This window comes from Larus michahellis, chromosome Z, assembly GCF_964199755.1.
Source record: "Larus michahellis chromosome Z, bLarMic1.1, whole genome shotgun sequence".
Classification (NCBI taxonomy): domain Eukaryota; kingdom Metazoa; phylum Chordata; class Aves; order Charadriiformes; family Laridae; genus Larus; species Larus michahellis.
This window is the reverse complement of record NC_133930.1, coordinates 70,759,559-70,780,785: the sequence shown is the minus strand read 5'-3', so window position 1 is coordinate 70,780,785 and position 21,227 is coordinate 70,759,559. Positions and strand designations below refer to the sequence as shown.

The window sequence follows — 21,227 nt, the reverse complement described above, 5'->3', positions numbered from 1 at the left end:
GGGACACACAGCTTCCTGCTGGTAGAATGGGCTGAGTATAATCCCTGTGTATTTTATATTGGTATCGGGATCAATATTGGTTCTTTAGTGTTATTAATGTTATTTATTTAGTCTTATTCTATTAAATCTGTTTATATTTCAGCCTCTGGGTTTCCTTGTTTTTTCCTGATTCCCCTTCCCCAGTGGGGAGGAGTCATCAGGTGATAGGATAATTGTCTAAATGACAATAAATTGTTGTGGGTTTCTCAAACCGTACACATGGGTTTCCAGTTTAAACTCTCCCCCCGATGCTTAATTCAGCTTGGTAAACACAGGCACAGACTGCCAGGAGAAGAGGCATGGAGATGAGGCATATCCAGGCACTGCTAACCCGTTACTCCTGAGCTTCAGGTGGTCACTGATGCCAGTGAGACATGTTAGAACAGCCAAATAAGAGCAGCCCCAATACAACACAGAAACACGGGTATGAAAATGCTGACTTTAACTTCTCTCCAGACTAGCGAAATAAGGTTAAGAACCCTGACCTGACACAGTTGTGATGGTTAGGTGCTAAATGGCTCTGAGCACAGTGTGAAAATCAACACAGCACACGAACAGCTGCAAGGCTGAGGGTCTGTCGGCCTTGAACCCCTGCAGCCCATAGCAGTATTGCCTCTGAAAAAGTTTTCTGAAAACTGGAATATCTGCAGACACCACCACCCTCACCCCAAAAAAACCCCTGAAACCCACTGCTGGGAAATGGCTAACTCACTGAACTCCCCATGGAAAAGGTGGGGTCTTAAGCATTTCAAGCATTTACACTTACCTTGTTTGCTTGTTTTTTAATTCAGATTACATAATACCCGTAAAAAAAGAAGGCAACATTTCTTCACAAGTATTTATAAAACTAAAGACTGCTTAGCCAATGTTCAGGGACTCATCGAGGAGCAGGCTACCAACTGGAAACTAAATAAATACAACTGAATTGCTAGTCACATTTCTAAGTATATGTTAAACTCAAACTATGGCTACCTAGGCAATTTCTGAAAACCCAGAGTGCACAAGGAGTCAATCACAAATCAGACAAAAGAACTATGAAGACAAATCACTAAAGTAAAGAGAAAGTTTCTGGGAAAGTACAGAAACTGTATAGTCTCTGTGACACTTGTTCTTAGCCTTTCCATTTGCTTAACTGGAAAACAGGATGGTAGGAACCAGCAGGCAGCACACTGGTTTGCATTTGGACATGTAAAAAAATTTCTGTAATGAAAAATCAATATTAGTTCAAATGTGAGCCCCATTAATTTTTTTTTCTCTTTTCATTAATACCCCAGTGGTGTCACAAAAGATACAACACATAAGATCTGTCAGAATTATTTATTTTCTTTAATTATAATAATGCTAGAAACCTGCAAAAAATTTCAAATAGAAAAACAGTGAATTAAATCCAGGGAACTTACACTGTTTATGCAAGAAATCCAGGTCTGTTCCTAAGTAAAATAGAAAGCCTGAGGGAAACCCCTTAAAAACTGCTCTAAAAATAGGATTACATTTTTTTTACAAGAATGTATGTTTCCAGTTTGTAAATTTCCTTATTAGTAAGAATTATGTGCTACACTCAGCCTGGTTTGCAGCCTTGAATACTTTAGAAAGAGTTTTGGTATTTATTCTTATCATGTGGTCATACCCACATGGAAACCAGTATACTTCCTGGAAATTCAGGACACTGCTGGAAGCTGTTTTAAAATCTAACATTTTCCAAAGGCAAATTCCATATTTGTAACTGAAGAAATATTTAATGTATTCAGCATTTTTTAACCTATCAAGTTATCGTCTAACCTTTTGATTATGGATCTTCTCAAAAATAGACCTCTCTTCACACGGGCACACAATATGAAATTGCATTTCATTCTTGACATGGCTGTAGAAATTATCTACATCAAGAAGGAACAAGGAAATATCAATGCTGAGTTTTCACTAATTTTTAAGGCATTCATTTTCCACCTAGAAGCAAGGAGGGAAGGAGAACAAAACAAAGAAAAATTTAGTTGTGCAACATTACAGAAATACGTCCTTCAAGTGGAATATGTGCTTCTGTCCTTTGATGAACAGGGACAGAAATAAGGGTGCGCTTATGTGCTTTGCTGTACTTTACCTGAAAGCCAGCTTGCTCCTGAGAGATGCTCTCAAATGCACAACTTCAAGCATGCCCAATTCAATATATTCCACATTCAAAGCCTTTCCTGGTTTTAGTCCATTTCTTTTTAAGACTGTAAAGAAAAAGATGTTATCAGCATCTTAACAGAAAACATAGTTTCAAAAAGTAATAAAAAGGACGTACCTCCTCAATTCTCATGGAAATTTCCATGATTTCTTAGAGAAGAGCACAACACTGAGCAATTATGTGCCTGAAACATTGATTTGGATCTCATGATTTAATTAGCAAATTACACCTTTGTAGAACTTTTCACAGAATGATAGAGGAAAAGAAAGTAGGTCTTTAATTAGTCATTCTAAATTATCTCCATATCGGAATTGTTATTTAATGAACACCTCTGATTAAGTTTGTTTCATTAAATTATGAGATCTGAATCATACTATGAGACCTGTATAGACTTATGAATGTTAAGGGCGAAGGAAGTTAGTCCAATATGTGTCAGCTTGACCTCTAAATTATTCATCTTTTGGCTAATGTTCTTGTGAGCTGTTGATTTTTTATTTTAATAATGACCATACCATCATATGGCTGAACTCCTGTTGTCTTTTTCTTTAGCCTGGCTTTATGAAACAACAATTAATACATAGGATCGTAATTTGCAATCCCTTAGATGTAATGACAACCCTTAAGACTAAGCTTTGGTTTGAAATAGTGTTCAAAATATTTACTTTGTTTTGGACCACATGGTGGTTTCTTTTTTTTCTGATTGTATCTTTTTTGATTAAGGCTGCAAATTATAAAAAAACAGAAAATAAATTAAAATAGTTTCAGAAAATAAACTAAAATAGTTTCACCATAAGAACCTTTACTGTGGTGACAATCGTAATGAGATAAAGATAGGTTTTGCCTTTCATTAGTAGAGTAGCTGTGGCAATCTAAACACCTTTATCTCAATGTAATTCTGATCACAATCATATTGCTTTATCTTTTCCATTAAATGTTTAAACACTTTAAAAGTTCTTTAAAGATCAACATTAGGCAATTTATGTCACAGGAATTAAATGTGAAATGTTACCACACAGACAATTCAGGATCTATTGCATAGCACTGTAAGGCTAAAGATTAGAGTCGTAAATCTGAGGCATTCACGATAAATACGTGTCTTGAACACGAATTAAAAAAAGGCCCTTGATTCATTCCTGATATTTTTTTCCTTTGTTCATGCTGAGTAATAGCTAACAAACTGCTTTCAATTCAGGTACTTCCATAGTAATGCTGTGTACAAAATAAAGAAGGTTAAAGGAAAGAGTTCTTACTGACAAAGTTATTCAGAGGAATAAATAGGTTTTGCTTTTATTTTTTTGTTGTGGAAAGATTTAAAATTTAGCTCCCATATCATTCTCTTACTGCAGTAGACATTTCTTAGAAATACTAGAATTTACACCATTCTGTCATTAGAATGACTAGAATAACTAGAATTTACTAGAATTCCTAGAATTTACAGAATTATCACTAGAATACGCCCCAGTGAGAGGACAAGGAACTCCTCATTTACGAAATAAAATGTCTACAGTATTCCAAGTTCATTTCAAGAAACATAAGCTTGGGAAAAAAAACCATAAACAATAGGAAAAATGTCCTGAATATTACTTCTTTAATTTAAAAATAAGTTTCCTACCCAGACAAAAATATATCCCTGAACACAAGCAAATCAGATGATTCTCCATTCATAACACACTGAATGGAATTGCTCATAAGGTGAGTTTATTGTCAGTGTCGTCACTGTCAGCTACTGCCAGAACAATATCCCAAATTTTCTGTCAAGTTTGGTCCTGTATGGGTAATTAGAGTAGTGTTCTTCTAAATGCCTTTGAGTCACTCTCATGCAACATTTAATAAGGGCAGCTTTAAGGGTAGACAAAAAGTTACAGTGACAAAGAAACAATTTCTTAAACCCAAGTTATCAGAGCTTAATTAATCTAGTATTTTATAGAGAAATAGTACTTTATATATTATATAATATATAGTATTTTATAGAGCAATTTTAATGGGCGTAAATGTGAAAAGTGTCTCCTATTCCCCCTTGAAAATAGTCTGGTTCTGGTTTAAATTATTTTCACAAAATGTCTCCTGACATGTTGTGTATTATATGAGCCATTTGGATTTGTTATTCACCATTCACAGCAGTTGCATGTTTTCACCTCTTCCTGATCATTTTATCTTAAAAGAAAAAAAAAAAAGGAGTATATGTCTAATTCTGGACAGAATTAATAACAAAATCAATAGGAAATGATTCAAGTTTAAGATCAATTCTATTAAAGATTAATCCATACATAATAGAAAAACTGAAACAAACAATTTCTTTGGGATTATATTGCCCCACGCAAACGGTTGAGTTCACTGCGTCCCCCGGTACACAGACTCCGTAGTCTGCAGCAGTGAACTGCTACACCAAAAACTCAGCATTCGTTTTATCCCTCGATTAGGTGGCAAAGTAAGAGGAATTAGCTGCCAGCGCTGCAGTACCTCAGCACCTCAGTGGCAGTGAAACCCCCCCACTTCCAGGCACAGTCCTGGTGTGCTGGAGGGGGCACCACACCAGCCTCTGCAGATCGGGCTCACACAACCCGCTGCAAGCTGGAGCAGCAAAAAAACCAGTTTCGTTATCCTGGTTTACAGATACGAAACCAAACTTCCAGGAAAATAAGGAAAATTGTAATAAGAGGGGTCTTTGCCAGAGAGAGGATCTAAACTGGGATCATCCAAATTTGCTAGCACTGGGATACAACTGTCCACACCTCCCTTTTATTACTCAACAAAAGCAACTATCTTTTTATGACAGTGTACGATGGTCAACCAGACTGGACGGTAGGGCAGCCCCAGGTCCAAACACAATCCAATCAATATGCAGCCAAAGTTTTCCTTCCACTAATTGGAAATTTAAAACTTCTGGGTAATGCTTCCCAAACTACTCAGCACAGGGTTATAATGGAAATTTCCCCCAATTTTCACTACAGAGTTATTATTGTGGCCCCACAATGTGGAGCTAAATGACCCAAAAGCATGTTAACGCCGCCGTAGGACACATGAAAGTCATACAACAGCATTTTCCCCGAGTGGGTGTATTCAGCTCATTTAATAAAGATCGTGAGTGACTGCACCCCTTTTTTGGCTACGACACAACTCAAGGATAGAGAAGTTTAATAGCATATTAGTCATCTGCCCAGAGGTGAAGTATTTCATAATGAACTGAAAAGCCAGCAAATTGTGTATATGTGTGTGTTTTAACATTACTCTGTTCCTACTAATGAAATTTATGCAAAACACCACAAAAAATGATGAGTATACATCTATAATGTGACTGAAAGACGTTGAAGGTTGCATTAGGGTGAGGTGTTAAATTATTTATTACATGTCAAGTTTGGTTTTTTTCTTTTAATTGCTTTCTTGATATTTTGAAATTATCCCTGCCAGTTAGTATGAAGCATAAAGGTCAAGAAAAACGTCACACATTTCTGTTTCTGCTGTACCGTGTGCCTTGCCCAATGAAGAAGGTGAAGGCAGGGTTATATAAGGAATATCCCCAAAACATCTGTAGGCAGCAAAGTTTGATTTTTTTTCATCTTTTAAAAAACATCACGCAAGCTAGGGGTGGGTACAAGTGAGGGGGAAGCAGGGAAGGACACGGTGATTCAGAGGACTGGCAGTGGAATAAAGAATACGTGGAAAATGAGTTTTGCTTGCAGGCGTAAGGATGAGTGATGGCATGGCTGAACTGCCTGCTCACCTTTTGAGCCCTGCCTGATAGACCCGTGGTCCTGCCATTTGCCCCATGTGTCTTTTAGGTGTTGGGCTTGGCTGTGGGTGATGCGGGGACACCGTGACCACCGCTGACCCTGCCCTTGGCTGTTCATCTTGCCCATGGACCACCAAGGCGACATTGCTGGAGAGCACCAGAAAGCCGTTTTTCCTACCATCTTGGACTTAGCATGGCTCTCTACACTTCTGTCTTGTTGACCTGATGCCAAGGAGAAATGAGAACATGCCTTTTACACCCATCTGGGACTTGAAATCAGCTCAAGGTCCACCAAGCCAAGAGGGGCCAGCAGATCTGCAGTCCTGGTTCCTTCACCCGAGAGGAATTCCTCCCATCCTACCTAAGCATAGGTGCCACTGCTCCTCAAAAAACTCTGCAAGAACCATTCTTGAGAGCCCCACATGCCCAGTGAGCCCCTCATTCTTCCTGTGGAAACAGCTGCTCATTTTGGGTTTTGCTCGAGGCCTGAGGGACGAGAGATGGCTCCCTTCAGTTGGAATGCATCCCCCGCCGGAGGATTACTCACATCGCCCAGGTGCCAGCCAGGAGCCGGATGGCAGAGTGCTGCCTCGCAGGTCTAGCGCTCCTCCTGCAAGTACAGATCTGCGAAAGCTGGCGTGTTCCCTGCTGCTGCAAACAGCAAGCCCCAAACCAGGTTGGCAAACATGCTGGAGACTAAAAATGTCCACCACTTCACCTGGCCTTCAGCTGAAGGCACCTGAAGCATGGCCAGGCACAAGCTTACAGGGTGTCTTTTGTGGCCGTCGGTTCCTTGTGACGAGGGAGAGAGAAAAAAGGGGAAAAGAAAAAAACAATCTTCCATTTTTGGCTAAAAGTTTTTTAAAACTCATTGTGAGTGCCTTGGGCACTAGACACTAAATTGACGTCTTTAGATTTCATTTGTCTGGATTTCTATTGAATAGGATTTTTACCAGTAGGTGTATCATTGCCTGAGAACTTAGAGACTAATGAGCGTTTTAAAACCTACAGGGATTATCAAGTTTTCCTCCAGCCATCTTCATGGCAAACTTTGTCCTTGTTGGCAGTGTGCAAATAAGAAGAGGGTAAGACTTAACCTGGAGTAGCCTCCTGTCCATATTAGCACACAACGCTTTGTAATGACCAGCTGCAAATTATTTTAAGGAAAGAACAGTAAAAGCTACGTATCCAAACGAATGTGCAAGTATGTACTGCATGCAGCTGTGCACATGCTAAGAGCAAAGATGTGCTTAAATGCATTGCTGGATTGAGATATAATGGTACAAATTATCTCCCTACTACCAAATTTGAGATTCTTAAATCAGCTCAAGTCATATGTTTGATGTCTTAAGCACAATACTATCATAATTTATTTAAATGGGTCATATACAAACAAAAAATACCCTTACTTTCAATCACCTCCACAGTGTACCTATCTATTTTTTAGATTTTCAGAATACACATTTTGGGAGCACCAGGCTTGCTAAACACAAAAAACTTTTTTCATTTGATTCTGAAATTTTTCAAAACCAGCTCTCCCCACCTTTATATGCTTTTGAGTCATGCTTAGCACTAATGATCATGTAAGGTTGAATGAAAACTTTTGGCTTTTTTCAGGTTTTGATGTTTACATAAAACGTCTTTGCAAAGATCGTCTTGGTCCTGGAAATGTCTCATGCGTGAAATTTCAGAGTACTTGAAGTTTTGCTGTCCCTTGTGAGGGCAAAGAAAATTCAGTCATGAAGGAGAAGAGAAAACTCTGGCTTGTTGAAAATCACCTTTCTGAATACATGCCTGGGCAGAGGTATGTTATAAATTGCTATTTCCAGAAACCAGTGGAAAAATCTGTAACAGTATAAGAAGAAATTATTTCCTTTTCATGTTAGTATATTTATGGAATTCTAACCCACCTGTTGCTGTTTTAGAACAAGTATATACAGTGCATTTTACCTAACTGGAGGGAAGTTTGCTATTCTGATTTTTAATTATTGTTATGTAGAAACAGTCTCAAAGACAAATCTGTGCAGCATCAAAGCACCATGCTACAAAGGGCCTGATCCTCTTATGTATTGACTAACATCAGAGATAAATCTTACTGACTTCAAGTAGGACTGATATTAGCCTGTGCTTCTCTAACTACTGCTAATAAGGCATTGTTTATAAATTGTGCACTCCTACTTACATAAACCACTTTCACTTCACGTTATTGACTCTCTCGCAAATTTCTCTAGTTGAAGCCAACGGGGATATTGGCTGGCAAAATACTAGTAGGAAGCACATAGATAAAGTAGAAGCCTCTAAATGTTTTTCTTCAGAAATTAAAGAGTTATTTTCCTTACATTCCCTAAAACAAAAGTGTGGTTCCTGGGGCTTACACTTTGCATGTCAAAACTCAGCTTTCTGTAATATTTCTCCTGATTTATGGTTTTAGGGCTGATTCAAATAACACCATTTTTCTTTTAAAGTAGACATACAAGCAAGTGGTTCACAATTTTTTCAATCTTGTCTTTTTTAATTTGCATCATGTTGATTTTGTTCTGTCTCTAAATAGGTCATAATCACAAGGAAGTCAAAATGCCCTCTTTCCTTTTTTAAAAAACTATTTCAATTCCTGAGAAAAAATGTAATCATTGAGAAAGAAGAAACAATCCATTGGCATAGGAGCCTTCAAAAGCTACATGAGATAGCAGTCACACATGATATAATTTATTAAAGAAAGCATATTTTAATTTCCAGCTTCCACAGAATTTCACTGAAAAATGAAATAAGGTGAGGATGTCACTGTGGGCTAAGTAAACACCATTATGTGTATAGGTCACTTTATAGTCACGCACACAGAGCAATGAGAAAGTGTGAACAGGCTCCCCAAGAAAGGCCAAAGGTTTTGCAGGAACTTTTGCACCTTACCCCACCAACAATTTATAAATAGGAGAGAAGAAAAAGACCTAAGCAAGTCATGTAACCCAGATCTGAGGCAGTCCCAGACATTACATACCATACCATGACTTCTTTTATAAAGGATCCCATAGCAACATAAGCTGCTTCTGAAGTTTCTGTTAATATTTCTTAAAATTTAGGTTAAATTTAATGTCAGGTTTTTTAAGCATTATCAAACTCTCATGAGTCATTCTTACCCACCCAAGCAACCTGTTTTTAGTGTAAAGGGGTGGTAGACTCATGCACTGTAATTGTACATCTTTTTATTTCTATTTTAAATAAAACGACTGTCTCACCATGCACCTACTTGTTAGGTGATAGGGAATATGCCTTAAATGTTGTAAATTAGATAAGGAATATGAAGTTCAATCACAGTATTGCATAGTCTTATGGACAATTACTGGAGATCTGTCAAACCAAAAAATGCTCATCAGACCACCTTTACTCCTACACAGGAACATTTTCATTACAGCAAAGGATGTAAAATAATAAATGCTGTACTTTCTATGATATCAGAAAACAATGAAATAAGGGAGACCTAGTGTACAAATGAAAAAACATGCTAAGTATGTCGGGAAAGAGGAGGATGCAATTACTTTTGCAAAGCCTTTGACCTCCCCTATAAGTGCATTCACACGTCTACATTGCTGCGTGTAAATCTGAATAATGTATTCAAAGAAGCAATAAATAAATAAAAAAAAATCCAAGCAAAATACCATCTAAACAAAGTTCTTCCAGGATCCAGTGTCCTGAATTCAGGGTAAGACGAGGAAAGAACAGAATCATCCACTTCAAATATATCAAATTTATAAGGACACTGGCATACATGGAAGAAGCAAAAGAGGATCAGCTGTGGCATTTCAGAGAAAATACAGACAGCAAATTCACACCACAACCTGTTATTAGGCAAACAACCCAGGCTCCATCCTACAGCTCTTTGGGGCACAGAATGTGGACCAGCGTTGAGAGTCTGGGAGCAGAACGAGACTTCCAGAGACAGGCAGGAACAATTTAATCTCGGATACCACTCCTCCAAACCCGACAGCCTGTGGTGGCTGTGAGACAAGACGAACCGTAACTTTACACAAATGGCTGCAGGCAACTTGTATGAGCTGGGAACAGTCATTTCTGTACCAGGCACTGGCTAGAAGGGTCTGACAGAGACACAACCCGTCCCTGAAGAGCAGCCTACACCACTCGGCTCATGCTGTGCTTCCCTTTGCCACTCCAAACTCTATCCATCTGTTTGAAGCTTTATATGCTGTGCTTTTCTTTGCAAAGTGCCTCTGAGCCCTGTGTAAGACCAGAGAAGCAATGGGGAGCAAAAGAAGTGAAATGAATCTTTCGAAGCTTCAGATACTACTAAATGGGAGGACTCCAAAATGGCAAAAAGTGGTTTTGCAGCCCACAAAGTCCTTAAGTCTGTCTCATTTCAAGGAAAAGGCACTTGTTTTTCATAGCCATCAACATTTGATTGAGCTTTATAGGCCAGCCTTCACTTCTGCTGTTTTATGTGTGCTTATACATAAATATATATGTTTGCGTGTGCATATTTCTGTGTTTGGTACATACACAGAGGTGCAGATATGTACTGACTCCCCCTCTCTCCCTATTCACACAAATGCAGATACAATTGCTTATAAAGAAGCCTCTCGCCATAAACCTATTTGCAGTGCCTTTATTTCATTTGTTATCTAGAAATAAGTTGGACATCCAATACCATATATGGATCCTGAGAAACCTCTGCAGGACCTGTGGCCTAAAATCAATTCAATTCTCTCTAAAATGGCCAAACACAGAGCAGCACAGACTGTAGTGACGAATACATTGAAATAAAGATAATGTCTATGAAATTTTTGTCAGTGTGGAATGGCCCTCAGCATTGAATTAGCATGCTGGTTTCTTAGTTTTTAAATGTGCTTGAGTTGAGCATACCCAGGGAATGCATGAGATTTTACACATAAGGGAAATCTTCAAGCCCTCTTTTGCTGCATTTATACCCAAGCGGCTGTGTTCATCAGCTAAAATCCCATGTAACGTTAAGTAGGCGATTCTGGAGTACAAACTGTGGCTGCACAAGTGGTTCTGTTCCAGCCTGACGGCATCTCCATGCCATGTCTGAATTTTGCATAATGTCAATATGTAATTTATACATATGCACATGTGCAGATGCATGCGTGCGTGAACATGCCTATGTGAAGGAGACCGAACATTCTCATCCTTGTGATTCCCTGCTCAAGAGGAAACTCAACCTAGGAGCAATGGTCAGCATACCAAACCATCAGGATCGGTTTTGGTGTCTCACATGAGTCTTAGATGATCACATATTTTTACTGCACTTCTGTCCACCACAACCAACAAGCAAAGTGAAAATCCTGACAGTTATTGTGACACTGCACATGTGCAAGACCCAGTTTTCATGGGTACTTCTGTCAGTTCACATCCTTACAATTTCCTTCTCCATGTAGACTGGACGCACAATGATGCCTGGTTTCAAAATGAGCTTTTTTAAGACCAGTGCCTGTTCTTTGAAAAGCAATAGAGTTTTGCCTTTGACAAAGTAACATGCTTCAAATTTATCTCTGACATTAAAAAGGACATGAAAAATGCAGCTATTTTTCTACCATGATGAGCAATTAATATAATCAAATGGACTGTTTCAAGTCATACCAAATAATGATTCTATTGCTCTTCGTTGCTCTGATTTCTTGCCTCTCGGTATTTGGGGAAAAGCTTTAATCTCCTACAACATAGCTCATAAAAAAACAAATAAACATTCTGTTATAATTCCAAAATTAAGTTATGAATAGAACAAGTATGCAACTTTTGTCTACTCTGGCATATTTTATAAGCACAGTAAATGCAAATATTGCAGGTGTATACAGCATTTGAACATGCTAATATTTACAGTTGGAATTTGTCTTATTTTTCTTATTATTATAATTTATTTTATTATAGTTTCTCTGAATTATGAATACAGCATCAGATTGGTAAGAGAGGAAATGGAAGAAGAGTATAGGCAACACGCATCAGCAGTTAATTTATATCGAACCTAAACAACTAAACTGTGATATTACTGCAATAGTTGACTTTTGTCTGCTTCATAGTCACACTTGAATTATCCCTACTCTCTTGAAAGTTTTGAGCTCTGCAGGCTGAAATTCTCTGTCCAAACAACATGTGCCTCCCAGGCAACAGAATAAAACTCTTTTCTGCAGCATGCCAAGTGCACGGGTAACCTTGGAGTTAAAGGCGATCATTGCGACAGTAATGAGAATATCGTCGGTCTCTCTCCCTGCTCAGTTCGTTCCACCTCTCGGGGCAAGAGGAGTCTCAGCAGGCTGACCTAATCTATTTGTATGACAGAAGAGCTTTCATACAGTAAACATAGCTTTTGGGGTGAGTAAGGAGCAGCGTATGTTAAATATTTTGGTACAAAATTTGTAAAAACACAGTCAGCGTAAATTCAGGCTGCTGAAAGGATGTCCTCCAGGAATAAGTACCGTGAAATGAGGGTATAGGAAGACAATTTTTTGCAACATTTTTCTTTTCTGTCCTGTAGCGTCCAGTAACCAACACAGCCCAGTGGGTGCATCCGAATGCTCCATTTCAGTAACTCAAGTAATCCCCCAAACTTTTTTTTTTTTGACTGTGTTCTTTGATGTGCAAATTGCATTTAGGAAGAGGACGTGAAACACCAGGCAGTCCAGCAATATAACTGACGGGAATCATATAGGGATTACAGTGGATGACAATCAAAAATTAGCCAGCAGATCAAAGCTTTTGACAACAAACAAACCAACCAACCCACAAGCAAAACAAATCAAAACAAACAAAAATCCTCTCCAAATTGCAGTACACGGTGGAACTAACGAAGTGTGAAATTGCATTTATTCTCTTCCAAACCAACACCTGCAGCTACTCCCTCCTGAGTTTCACCTTCCCCAAAAAATACTTGCAGTACATTGTCACGTTTTTCAAATCCCCTTCTTTATGGTCCCTTATCCGCCTCACACTCCTAGGCAATGGGGAAGCCAGGTGTGAAGCATAAGGACAGAGCGGACAGGACATACATGGCAACCCCTCCAGCAGTCAGGTATCTCCAGGAGGGTCACTGAGCTCTCTGTTGCCTTCCCAGCCATTGATTTTCACAAAACTCCTAAGAACTACGGATCCTCGTGCATTCTTCTGTCAAATTTGGTTGAAATAGACAAATATGTTAAGCATTTGTTCAAGAAAGCTGGCAGATATGGAGTGGGATAGGGAACAGCATAAGCTCCTTAGAAAGAATCAGGAAAAGGAACTTATCCTGGAATGCTATTCAGAGGAGTGGTATATAGCAGACTTGGGAGCTAATTATTCTAACATTCATTACTGTTTAAGTGCTGTATCCTTTCTAGGATCTGACTTTTTAAGAGAGATTAATTGCAAAGTGCTCAGAAAACAAGAATGGTAACAGACTGGGGAAATATAACCTATAGAGTAAAAAGTGAGATGAGTGGATAAGTTTAACTTCAGTATAAAAAGACAGAGACGGGAGGTTATGTAAAAGATTTTAATGAAGCGATCAATCACTCTCCATGCCCAGGAAAGAAGAGACTGACTTAATTAGCAGCCAAAAAATCTGGATGAAATATTAAAAAAAAAAGAATTCTGGTAGAAACAGTCAAACAGGCTTTCCAAGGCAGTGCACAATCACCTACCATGGAGATTTTTAACAGCAGTTCACATAAGTGCAGTCTTTCGTAGGGACTTTCAGCTCTACATTGCTGTCATTGCACCTTAAACCTTTTTCTCTGGAGAGGGTCTGGACACGCACTGAGGACTACTGCAGATACAGCAGCGCAACTTGGGCTCCATTTGCATAATTTGCTAGATTTCTAAAATGCAAATCAGTGCTCCAGTGATAAATCTGAGAAAAATCCGGTCAAGAAAATATGAATCTTGCTACAGGCTTCAGTTAATTTAGGCTCAAGATCTGACTACACGGAAAGAGTATAGCTGTGTATTTTAGCATCTAACAGGGAGAAATGCTCTTTGTTCATGCGCTTTGTTTTACCAAACCAGTGAAACAAAATCACTTCCAAACAAAGTAAAAAGGAAATATTTCTAAAGTTTTCCCCTTGTGGGGATTCCAGTCTAAGGATTAAAGCAATGAAAATTGAGCTGTGGGTCCAAAGTCATGTAATCATTTCTCAATAAAGGTTAACAATAAGCTATGTTTTGTGGTTATTTCCCTCTTCTCCCTCTCCCAAAACACTTTTTTTTGAAACTAGTTAATGACTGTAAAGACGCCTCTTCATTTAAGGAGAAGTTATTTTAGCCAGTTCTTCCATATAGGGCAAACTATGTGGAAGTTTTGTTTTGTTTTTCAACAGGGACACAGTTGAGTTTCAGTCCTACGAATTTGTACATCCATGAACAATCCTCAATCACCTAAGGGCTTACTAATTTCAAGTGGGACTACTGCATGAATAAAAACCCATAAGCAAAGATTTCCGAAGATCAGGACCTAGAACTACATTCTGAATATAGGAATTGAAAAGCAGATTCTTTCTTGCTTGTTATACTGCAAAGGGGATTTTACTACAAAGCACTTCATAAGATTTAAAAAATGCAGAAGCTGGACTACAGCTGACATTTAAAAATGATTATTTAGAAAAAATTGAGTTGCAATAAAAGTAATGTATAATTCATTTATAAATACTGTATTTCGTGCATCCTTTCATATTAATATGTAAACGTGAATGAAATTTGGTTTTTTAGGCTTTGGAAAAAGGAAAATGCCAGAATTATGCCCCCTCTTACTTCTACACTTCATATCTAAATAACACATCATTTTCTTGTTCTTACTATATTAGGTCTGACAATAAGTAATTTATGACTACAGTGCTGCAAACCAAGCTACTAAATGAGCAACCATTCCAAACTTTGACACAGGAGGAACCAAAATACGAGAGAAAGACACGGGCACTTACTGAAACAGCAACGGAATAGATAGGAGATCTCACATGTTTGTACCCGGCATAAATTTTGTTTAACATGGCAATTGAAAGGTGGATCAAAGGATCGACCAGAATGCATAATATCCCAATTGTCTAGTGAAGTCTGCCTGTAATATTCTCTTAATACTCTGTTTAATTTTTGGGGAAGAAATTCTCTCTAAATCCAATGTTTTGAAAATCATAACTAATGATACATGAGCCACATTGCTTGGCAGCTTTCAAGTTGTTCTGATTGGTAATGTCATGTAGCTATCTTGGTATGAGAATGTCAGGTCTTGGGGACTCAAAGCCCTTACCACATGCATTTTTCTAAGCATGTGAGTTGTCCCATGGGAGCAAATATGATAACTCCCATGCAAAATGTGTGGCTGGATCTGAGGCCAAGGATTACATGTATAAGAGAGAGAAGAGAGGAAATTCCACAATAATGACTGGAGCACAGTCAGAAGAAGGGTAGAGGTGCCAAGGCAGTAGCCGTTTCCTGAACCACAGCCCTGAGCTGCACCATTTAAAGTTATCATGTTTGGTCACAAGTCAATGGACACATAGGATCAAGGGCTAAAGAAAAACACCTCCAAGAAGACAGCACCACATTTGCACCATCACAGGAAGCCAAGGCTATGTTTGCACCCCCAGAAACTAATGCAATGATTGCGTATTCAAAAGATTTCAAAATCAGCAAACGCCTCGCTTTGCTAAAAATTCCGGTGCCAGAAGCCATACGATTGACTCAAAGCAAAAAACATTTCAAGTGAATCATACATCCAGGCAAGCCCAGACAGGACACTACATATCAATTGGCCGTCATAATGGTTATCTCTCTTTAGGAACTTCTGTGTCAACAAAACCCCTGGCAAACACAGACCAATCTCACATGCCGGGCCCAGACCTGTACTTCTTCCCGTGGTAAAGTTCCCACAGGTAGCAGTGGAAATTTTACCCTAGGATCTGTGCATATCTGCCATTTGTGTGAAGGTCAGAGCTGAGTCTTCTGTAGGGAACAAGGAGCTACACACATCTTCATACTTCTCTGCGTTGCATCCTAAGCCAGAGAGCCTCCAGCAGAGTATCTGAGGAACAGGGAGCGAAGGAAGAGGAAAAGTGTGGTCTCCCTCTCCTGACACAGTTTATGCATCAACTTATCACCCTTCCTTCCTAACCACCCCTCTACAACCATGGCCAAGTCACTCAGCAGAAGTTTTGTCCAATGCTCAACCTTTATTTTTTGCCATGCTTCTGTGCCAAGTGGGTAATTTACAAAAAATTTACAAAAATCTAGCTTCGCTAAATCGTTCTACTGTCAACACGGTGGGTATGAGCTCTCTGATCTACAATAAGCTGAAAATGGCAGACAGCTTGGTCCAGTGCTTCTATGGGTAAGCATCAGCAATTCAGGCTTATGGGAATGTATCAGATGGGTGTCCCCTCTCCAGTCCTTAATTAAAACTCTATCTAGTTCTCCAGTGAGTCAGGCTCTTCTACTAAATTCAGCCATAGGGTTCCTTAAAATGGAAGTCGGCTGATGATGAGGTGGTTGCAGTAGTGCTAGTAGAAATACTTAACTGGCAACCATGGTGTGAAAAACACCTAAAGTTAGCTGAAGCTGAGGAGGGGGAATTTTACCTGTTTGCATGTTATTCTGTAGTTCCCACCACTGGATTTCTAATATCATATTAAATCCAGAAAGCTAAGTAGCCTCCACCTGCTGGATTGTCATACTATTCAACCATAACTGAGACATTTCTCTTCCAGCTCTTCCAGCTCTGTCCACTTGGAGGCAGTTGTCCTCACCGAAGGCAGGTATATATGGTGGTACAGCGTTTTGCACATTTGCTATAAACTGTGTAGCATGAGTTATAAGACTTAACCCATAAAAACTTCAGAGATAGCCAGGTATAATATAAAAGCAAAATCTTTCTTCCAAGTAATCGTTAAAAGCCTTGCAGCTTTTCTTCCAAAGAGGAGGCATCTCTCTGTTATTTCATTCACCCAACTATCTTGCCTTTATTGTCAACTGAAAAAAATTTTTTGTACTCCTCCTAAAAATTACCACACAATTGTTTCAGTGCCAAAACCCTCCCATTTTCCACCCCACAGACAGTTGCAGCAGATAGGTGAAGCAATGGCAAAATGCTGCCTTACTTCTATGAAATTATGTGGGTAATGAGATTTGTTTCCACGAAGGTCTTTGGGACATTCATTGCAGAAGCCGCTGTCCAAAATCAACAGAAGGAACTCGGACTGTTGATGAAAGTGATTCAATGTAATCAGTGCATAACCTCTATTTTAGTATTTATTAACATTTAATGTCAGTCACAAAATACACCTAAAACGTATGTTAGCATTTAAAATTAATAAATAATCAATAACTAAAATAAAGTCTCTTTCATGGCATGAAAGTAGAATTTTAGGATGAAATAACCATTGCACAACAACCGTGAAACAAAGACAAGTCCAGTCCCAGTGGATCATCAAACTATCAGAAGAATTCTCTTGCTATGACCAAGTAATGATGATGTTTCATCTTGGGCTTCAGTGATTAGCCAATATGCTGGCTTCTGTGGAGTTATTTCAATTTGGAAGATGAACTGATAGTATGTATAATTTTCAGTTTTATGGATATTTGTTTAACAAAAATATAGATACATACAAATTTCCTGGCATCTAACAGAAATAAACAACAGCAGTAAATTTCAGTCAACAGCATGCTCAGCGGGCTCTGCATTTGAGAGCACCATATTCGCAATCGCTTTCTTTGATGGCTTAGTTGACAGATAATTCCCTCCTCCCTGTGTTTTTGCTGGTAGTACCAGTGAAATGCCTGAAACCTGGCCCTGCTGTAACTTTGCAGCCACTGCTATTCAAGGCTGGGTTTAACTGTTCCTTACACTCAGCCTGGCAGAAAGGATGCCAAACGTAACTATTGGCCCAAACCAAGTCTCCAGCTGTGTCTCGTTCAGCTTCTGATGTCTGGCAGGCATCGACACTCTCCACAGTAACAATTCCATCCCAGCAACTGCCTTTTTCTTCTACTGAACCTGGCAAAACATCACTAGGTCTAAAACTAGAAGCGTAGACATTCAAAACAGGTTCAGGCAGCTACATTTTATAGACTGGGATGAAAAGAAAAACAATCAGGAAGTATGATATAATTACAGGGTAATAAAACTATAAACATTGTTAATATATTAATTTAATATTTGGCTTTCTCATCTGGGTGTACGAATCCACAGATGTCCAATTGTTTCAATTTTTGGTTTGAAAAAGTATTTTTTTTGACTGATATCCATCAGTAGATACCTAATTTTTTCATCAGCGACACAGAATAAAAGGTACCAGGAGTATTACCGAGGGAAGCTCATCACCCCAAAGAAAAAGCAAAACATATAAAATTAAAAATTCCATCGTATTACAAAGATTTAATTTGTCTGTGTGTGAAAAATCCTCTACTGGGGGAAAAATGTTTATATAAAAGTAGGGAAAATGTTACTGCTACTATAAAAAATGTCCTCAGTAACCAACTTTCTGACTCCTTTCTGAACACCTCTGCTGAAATTCTGAAACCCTCGGAAAACACATTGTTTCAGATGAGGGCCATAAAAGCACAATTGTCCTGGCTAAAACATTCTCATGCTGAAAACAAGGTCCCCGTAGGCAACAGAGGGAAGACCATTATAGCCTTCATTTCCAGAGGGGCAAGAAAGTTGGCTAATGACAGCTTGGCTAGTGAGCCAGAGATTTGGGTTTGTCCCTCCTGAAGAGAGGAAGGGACAGCATGACACAGAAGATCCGTGACTCACAGCAGTAAGGGCTGGGTGGGAGGGAGCAGAGTTGAAGGCAGAGAAGTGGGTGGGATGCGGGATTTGTTCCAGGGAAGGACTGCAGATGAGGGCAAGAGGGAGACTGCAGGAAGCAAGGATGGTTACGAAATTTGGAGAGACATCAGGTGGTCATTCACCAAATTCAGAGCTGGACCAAACCTTGCTGCCCATAGAAAACTCGCAGAGGTTCACCAGTTGCTGGTTTGAATAAAGTGAGTAAGCATAATCGTCTGAGAATACCAGCCATTTTTACATGCAGAATAAGCCTGTGAAACTTGTTTTCATTTGCCTAATTTAAGCTACCTCTCCAAACAAGAAGCCCTGAGACTACTTGGGAACCGGACACTCTATTGTTGTTCATTTACTCTTTTTTATACTTGAAAAAGTACCAGAAGAAAATACTTTGGATGAAGAAAGAAACACCAGTAGCATTTAAACAGCCGATCTTGGGTGTCAAAGAGAGAATTTGTGTGTCTTTTCCTTGTTACAGCAAATGCAAAGCTGCCACAAAGCACTCCACCCCCTATTTAAAGTGAGATTTCTGAGTATGAAAATCACCAGACCAAAAGCTGTTTATGCCGCCTACAGAGGACTGAGATGTTCCAAGTATGCTCCATATCACTTATCAACAATAATATGCCTGCAATTAACTCATGGTTCTGCTGAAATCTGAAAAGTCTGTTGCAGTTTTTCTGAAAAAAAACCCAACCAACCAAAAAACCTCCTCCAAAATTATATTAAAACAATTGCATTACATGCACAGTGCTGTGGGGAACTCTGCATATGCCTATTACAAATAATTTTGAATCACTCATAGGTAGGGCAGAAGCCTCTGAATGACAGCAAGTAAGATAAAAACTCAGCTAAATCAGCTAGCCATTTGACCAAAGATGTTCAGGGATTATCCTGTGAGGTTTTGGGAGGTAATCCCATTTTGTCCGCGTGGGATGGAATGAATGTACCCTACCGTGGATCTCATCGTGTCCTCCAGAATCTTCATGTTGCCTTTCTGCATAATTGCTGGTGTGGTACAAGTTGAGAACAAAGCACTACATTTTTCAGATGATCAAATGCCCCTTTGCAGATTATCACTTTGAAAAACTCATTATTTAAGAACAGGTCTGAACAGAGGACACATCTTAAATCCCTTCAATTCAGGCAGTGATCTTCTCATGAGCCATTTTGCCCCAAATTTCCTTTGAAGAGGACGCAGTGCTTGCTTACTTTACTAACAAAAATATAATGTCAGCTTTGGGCAATATTTAAAAATAATATGAAGAACTGGGAAAAAAGGAAACTGTTGAAAAATTGCAATTTCTTAGGTTATGGCTATAAAATTCTGTCTTTTCAGCTATGCACTTCCAAGTGTTACTATAAACAGGATCACAGTGCCCTTTGCTAAAATGAATGATTTGAAAAAAGATCATCACAGTTACTTATAAGTATCACAATACTTTTTTATCATTCCACTCAAAAAGAAAAAGCAATACAATTTTTAAGAATTCTACAGACAACTCAAGCCTATGACATATTTTTATAGAAGTTTCTCTCTGTATATGTACAAAATCTATATACACATAGATACATAAATTTATATAGATAAAAAAATAAACCCCAGCCTTACCTACAGTGAAAATCTTGCAGTCATATAAGAGTGAAGTGAGATGAAGCCCTTACTCATAATAAGAATCAGATCGTGAGAGGAAAGAAGGTGAAATCTGGAAGCTAGTTCCTACTCGAAAAACCACAACCGTAAGGAAGGCTGTAAGTTTCTCTATGAATCAGCCAAACGTCTGATCTCTGGGGATAATTAACTGCCTGAAAATAAATGCATCTGGAACCTTTTTGTGGAATAGGAGGTAGGGAAAAGAATAGAAGCAACATAAATAACAAAGCTCAGGAGCTTTTTGTAGATAACTGCTGTAAAGGATTTCATAGTTCCTTGGTAAAAATAAGTGACTATTGAACACAAAGCAAAGAAAGTAAAAATTTTGGCAGCTGCCAGTACTTTTTGATCTACACAAATGAAGGAAAGAGAAATTGCAGAATTTCTGAAATAACAGTATCACATTTTTTAAAACAAAAGTGCTGCAAATTAAAATGTTTTTATGCTTTTTTAGCACAGACATATTGACCAGCTGCAGTGCAGGCTTCCTGCAAGACACAGATAACACGGATGTTTCTTCACAAACTGACAAACAACAGGAAATACAAATCAAAGCCGAGACACCATTTCTCGCACAAGTGCAGCAAAAATATAACCCCACTTAAATTCCCCTAGGCAAATTTGGTGGTCTTGGTCCCCATGTGCTTTGTAAATACAGTCTAGATAATGATGACTGTGACACTTATATAGAAAAGCAATCAGAAATATGGTCTGAATGAGAAGTTTACTTGCCGCACTGTGTATACTGTAATACATATTTATGTATTATAGCTTTATCTTCCATAGAGTATTTAAAATTGCTTTAATTAACTCAAAATATGATAAATACTTAGAGATGATTAGATATTTTAACATCTTTCTGATA

The 21,227-nt window shown here is 38.6% G+C and overlaps 1 long non-coding RNA gene across 1 annotated transcript; it reads right to left on the bottom strand.

Moving 5' to 3' along the window:
* Positions 1-1,818: 1,818 nt before the first annotated feature.
* Positions 1,819-20,474, bottom strand: LOC141736350 (uncharacterized). The gene is made up of 3 exons (XR_012584943.1): positions 20,321-20,474; positions 2,135-2,249; positions 1,819-1,983 (listed from the first exon to the last, which is right to left on the bottom strand). It is a non-coding gene; the product is annotated as an uncharacterized LOC141736350 (long non-coding RNA).
* Between the last annotated feature and the right edge of the window lie 753 nt (positions 20,475-21,227).